This window comes from Myotis brandtii, unplaced genomic scaffold (genome assembly GCF_000412655.1).
Source record: "Myotis brandtii unplaced genomic scaffold, ASM41265v1 scaffold868, whole genome shotgun sequence".
NCBI lineage: Eukaryota > Metazoa > Chordata > Mammalia > Chiroptera > Vespertilionidae > Myotis > Myotis brandtii.
Genome location: NW_005371540.1, coordinates 7,069 through 13,446, shown reverse-complemented (window position 1 = coordinate 13,446; position 6,378 = coordinate 7,069).

Here is a 6,378-nt window from a genome sequence, read left to right as displayed (position 1 = left end):
TCTTACAGCGCCCAGCACTTTACCCAACTTTACTTTTCTGGGTGATACTCACACCACCTCATCTGTGATTGTCCTGTCTCCCCGAACTGGAATGGTACATCCGTTCTGAGCGGGTTTCATCTGTCAGGTGGATGCTGCTGTTTCAGCACCTCGGAGAGCACCTGGCAGAGACTTTTTGCTGAATTGCACTGGGTGAATGAATGAGTTAGAAGATGTGTGCTCTCTATTTACATAATTTAAACCAAAGGGATGTGAGAACATTGAAAAAATAAAAGAGAGAGACAGATGGATGAGCAAGAGTATGAAATATGTACTTAAGGGCACAACAAAAATATATGGGACAAGTCATTTGATAGTAAATTCTACTAGAATAATTTTTTAAAATTCCATAACGTCTAACCCATGCTATGCTTATAAAAGTATTCTTTAGCATGATTGCTTAAAATTAAACTGGTCTCTGTATTTTCTTACAGGGTAGAAAGCACCAAATGAAAGTGATACTTTAAAAACAATGAATTAAGCAAACAAATGCTTGTTGAGTCGTAAAATGTCCATTCTCAAGTAGCTAGAGCTGTCATATTTAGTAAATAAAAATATGGGACACTGCTCTAGCCAGTTTGGCTTAGTAGATAGAGCGTCAGCCTGCAGACCAAAGGGTCCTGGGTTCAATTCCAGTCAAGGGCACGTACCTCGGTTGCAGGCTCCTCCCCGGCCCAGGCTCTGGTCAAGGCTCATGCAGGAGGCAAATAGTCAATGCATCAGTATTTCTCTCTGTCTTTTCCTCTACCTTCCTTTATCTCTAAAAATCAATGGAGAAATATCCTCGGGTGAGGATTTAAAAAATATGGGATACCCAGTTAAAATCGAGTTTCTGAAAAAAAAAATGGATCATATTTTAGCAAACATATGGCCCATGCAATATTTGGAACATAGTTATACAAAATAATGTTTATTGTTTATGGAAATGCAGACTTAATTGGACACGTTGTGTGTATATGATCCTGGAGCCCTCACAGTGGCCAATGCCATGAGGAGACAGACAGGCTGCTGAGCTGCCATCTACACTGGTCTTCCTGCCTCATCTCCCGCCTCATTGTGGGAAGACCATTGGACGCTCCATTGAGTTTTCATTTAGGATGAGTCTTACACATATATACACACTGAGGTGAAAGGGCATAAAAAAGAAGGACGGTGATAGTCTACTGCCCGAGTAGAATGTGGGTCTTAAGGAGAGGACATTCTAATCTCAGTGAGGTCATTGGCAATCGAGGGGTGTGGTTCACAGCAGCAGGCCCCTCAGGAAGGTGCTCTGCCGGGAACTCCCTCAGCCTCCCACATTCTGCAACGCAGCTCCTGCCCGTCAGAGTCCAAGGAGGGCAGCACCGTCTGTGTCCCGCCACAGCACTGGTTCTCAAACGTCCTGGTCTCATGGCCCTCAAACACTCTTAAAAATTATTGGAGACAACACAGAACTTTTGGTTATGAGGTTACATCCATTGCTATTTACCAGCTTAGAATTAAAATTAGAACATTTGAAGGTGCTTAATAATTCATTTAAAATAACCATGATAAAGCCATCCCATGTCAATATAAGTAATTTTACATCTTCCTAAACAAAAGAAAATAGTGAGAGAAATGGTATTGCTTTATATTTTTGCAAATATCTTTAATACCTGGCTCAACAGAAGAGGGCCAGATTTTCATATTTGCTTTTGAATTCAATCTCTTGCAATATGTTGTTTTGGTTGAAGGATATAAAGAAAACCTGGCCTCATCCAGACCTAAGATTAGAGAAGGTAGGGCTATTTTCATAAGCTTCAAAGAAAATTGCACATATTTTTCCTTGATATTATACCAAAAAGGGACAAGTGGTAATTTCTTACAGGTAAGTTGCAATGTGGAAACAAATCACATTAATGAAACTCAAACTGTATACTCATGAGGCAGTGAGGGCAAAACAGACTAATACATCACAGTATCTTTATGAAAATGGGTTGACTTCATGGGCCCTCGTGAATCCAGGGCTTTGAGGAGCCCAGGGGTTCCTACACCACACTTTGAGAACCACGGCCCCAGACCAAGATGAACAATGTCAGCCTTTCAAAACCCAGACGGTGAAGAGGCAGAAGGACAATGGCCTCCCTGTTCGGTGTTTAAGAACAAAGACCTTCTGGAGCTGGAGACTTCATGGCTCCCCGGCCTCGCCTCTGTGCTCCGAGCTCCGCCAGCACCGCCCTTCCCTCCATCTCAGCTCTCAGCTCAGCCTGCGCCATCTGCCTTCATGGCCGCTCAGGGATTGTCACTCAACACGGTGACCATATGCCCTCGAAAGCACCCTTTACACCAAAGCCAGATTTCGTTTTTTATATTTTCCTGAAAAAAAAATCAAGGTAGTTTCCAGGTCTTCAGAGGTGACAGAGTGGTATAAATTAATTCCCTTGTTTAAATGAAAATAAAAAATAATTCCCTTCATGTGACTGAATTGTGACAAATTCAGAATGTGCTCATCAAAGGTAATGTTATGGTGCAGCCCTGCCTCAGGAGTCAGGGCGGGGGTTACACACCCTCACACGTGTACACACACACTCACTCATACACATGCATACACACACACACACACACACACACTCACATTTGCATAGGTGCACACTCACATGCACACCTCACTGCTGCTGCCCGTGCCCACCCTCCTCGGCTCACAGCAGGCTGCCAGCAGGGTTGCGGATAGTCGTCCATAGACCCTGGGACCTTCTGAATTCATTTGCAAAAGTTTGTGTTTACATAGGGTGTCCCCCAAAAGGCATACACACTTTGAATGATTACAAAGGCAGTGTTTGTGTTTCAACTGTGTCTTCAAACTTCCAGAAGCATTTTAGGATGAGTTTCCCTTGTTCGAAACTCAGCCTGCCTGAAAAGCAGGAAACATCAATGAGCTATCAGCTGTGTGTGACATGTTTTGGGGACACCCTGTCTATATGATCATTTATTCAAGATAGGGTCCACAACTTCCATCCAATACTTAAAGGGGCCTCGTATTCAAAAGAGGTTAAGAACCGGTGGTTTGAATAATTTGAATCGGTCAGTTACGTATCTAGCCTTTCAAGCCAGCTTCCCTGGGCGGAAAGCGCTCACTGCACTCCTCCCGCCTCCCGAGGCCTCTGGGTGGCGCTTCAGGAAGTTCTCCTGCTTCCTCATCCCAAGGGCCAGCTGGGTAACTCTCCTAGAATCCAGCTATGTTCTTCCTCCAGCAGCTCCTAAGGGTCCATTTTCTCTACTAAAGTGACTCCGAGTAACTGCCGGTAGAAGGAAAACTCACGTCAGCCACACTCAGAGCCTCCCAGGAGGGCAGCGAGGCCCGCGGCAGGTGTGTCCCCATTGCAGCTTGGTGACCCCCTCCTTCCCCTGCCCCCCGAGCCCAGCCCACTCGGTACAGCTGTCAGCCCTTAAGAAGTTACAACCTAATAGACAAGACTGACAACTAGTGGGACACTTCATCCTTCTCAAGTCCTGTCTTATGTGGAAGTGACTACATTTCACAGGTGCTGCAGACACGAAGCTGCGGGAAGCGTGGAGTGGTTAGGAACTGTGTCGGGAGCGGGAACAGCCAGTGGGCCTGAAGCAGTGGATTGTGTCTGGGTTTCTGACCATCAAGGGCCACATTTGCTTCATAGGTGTGTTTCCAATGCAGCAAGAAGGAGTTCGTGGCTTTTGTACTTTCTCTGCAGGGGCACAACGTCACAAACAGTCCAGAGCAGGGAGCTCAGGGGGCCTGGAACCACTGTCCTTACAGGGCCTTCGGCTTTTGGAAACTAGTAACCCCCCCTCCCCCGAAAAAAAAAAGCTCAGTTCCAGAATGGAAGGCAGGAAGAAGTTATTGTAAGGGCCCACATGGATTCCGACGATTTTGCTGTTATCAGCACTGGTAATAAGCACAGAAGGTGTGAACAGTCAGCTAATGGGGGGGGGGGGCACCAAGAAGCAAAGAGATATCCCATCCACGCTCATGCTAGAAATCATCTTTCCGATCTGCCTAAAATGCCACGATTCATCCTTGCACTGTAGCCCTGGAGGGCCCTGAGGAAATGAGTATCTGAGGAAGGTCGACAAAGCCTTATCCGCTGTCAATTTGCCTCGGCAGGTGGAATGCAGAACTGGAGGCTGGGGGTAAGAGGTGGAAGACGCTGACCTTGGTAGAGGGGACAGGCCAACCTCAGTGGGAATTGTGAGGAGGCAAAGGCACCAGTCACCGAACAGGAAGAAAGCGTTGTTGAAAGGAGTGGCAATCAGAAGAGTTTGACCTTCCTGTGACCTTTGAGGATGGACTAGCCAATCACAGGCAGGGAACTATAATACAGGTGGCAAGAGAGACACAGACATTGAGACAAATTGTTGGCTTTAAAACTTGTGTCCCCCAAAGATCTAGGACCCCAGTTTGAATGGGAAGGGGCACTTTTGGCTCTGCTTTCATGGTTTCTAGAATTTTTTATGGCTGAACTTCTGCCACTGCCCGTGAGCACTTTCCAAAACATAGAAATGGGCCAAACAAATTCACAGAATTTCCACCTCCCTCCCCACTATCTTCCGACCAGCTTCTATGGAAATCCAGTCAGCTTATTTTTTTTCCTGTTTTATTAAAAAATAGTTGCCATATATCACTGTTCAAGATTAAGGCATACAGCACAATGATTTACATATATCGTGAAGTGGTTATCACAATAGGGAGAGCTAACATCTGTCATCTCATCTAGATACAATAAAAAGCAAAGAAACAAAGATCAACTTCTCTGTGTGATGAGCTCTAAGGATCTACTCTCTTAACAAGTTTCCTACAGATCACACAGCAGCGTTAGCTGTCGTCACCACGGTGTACAGTACATCCCTAATGCTATTTATCCTATAACTGCAAGTTAGTACCTGCGATCACTATGCGGACAGAAAAGAGACTTTATTTTTCTTTGCTGTGGCCTTCCACAATTTATGAGAAACACCTGGTAATTAAACCCCAATTTAATTGTTGGCTCCTCTGATTCAAACAGCCCCTCTGTTCAAAGTGCGGGACAAGATAAGCTACTCTCAAGGCTACATTCATGCATCCCCCTCCTCCCTGCTGTTTTCACAACTCAGATCATTTGCACCAAGGAGTCTCTAATTAGTAGAACATTTCCTTCCCTCTTCCTCTTCAAACAAGCCTTTTTTGAACTCTTCACAACTTTTGCTCTAATCTTGTAAGACACCTCCTTAGGACAACCACTGGACTGTCTCTTGGAAAGCAAACAAACTGTAAGTTTTCAAGACAGCCCCCCTGGTATCTGTTCAACTTCAACACAATCCCCCTCCCTTCCTTGTCGCTTAGCAACAGCCACTGCTTAGAAGAGCAGGCCACCCTTTCCTCCCTGCCCTGTACTAGCTAGCAATACACTGGCCCTTTCCTCGCTTTGAATGTAAAATAAACTCCCTCCCTGCATCTATCTATTCTTTCAGTCATGAATTCTTTCACAGCCTGAATCACTGGCCAAACCCTAACAACCTCCTACCTCCAATTCCCCGCCACCCCCCACAAATCACACACACACACACACACACACACACACACACACACACACACACACACCTCCCCTGTCTGACCTTCTTTTATGAATTTGGGTTTTTTAGGTTCCTCATATGGGTGATAGCATACAGTATTTGCCTTTCTTTGACTTATTTCACTTAACATAATACCTTCAAGGTCTATCCATGTTGTCACAAATGGTAGGATTTCTTTCTTTTTTATGGCTGAATAATATATTACATATTCACAATATGTAATATTTTTTATTTATCGATCAGCAGATATTTAGGTTGTTTCCACATCTTGGATGTGTGAATAATGCTGCAGTGAATATGGGAGTGCAGCTACCTTTGAGACCCTGATTTTGTCTCCTTTGGATAAACACCCAGAAGTGGAATTTCGGGATCCTATGCTAGTTCTATTTTTAATTTTTTGAGGAACCACCATACTGTTTTCCACAGTAGCTGCACCAATTTATATTCCCACCAACCATGCACAAGGGCTCCCTTTTCTTCATATCCTCCCAGCATCTGTTACCTCTTGTCCTTTGACGATAGACATTTTAACAGGCGTGAGGAGACATCTCATGGTGGTTTTAATTTGCATTTCTCTGATGAGTAGTGAGGTTGAACATCTTTTCATGTACCTGTTGGCCTTTTGTATGTCTTCTTTGGAAAAAGAAAATGTCTATTCAGGTCCTTTGCCAGTTTTTTAATTGGGGCATTTGTTGTTAGGCTATTGAGTTGTATGAGTTCTTTTATAGAGAGTTTAAAGCAAACAATAACCCATGATTGTCTGGTGCTTTTCAGGTAAATTGAAAACTTGGTTCT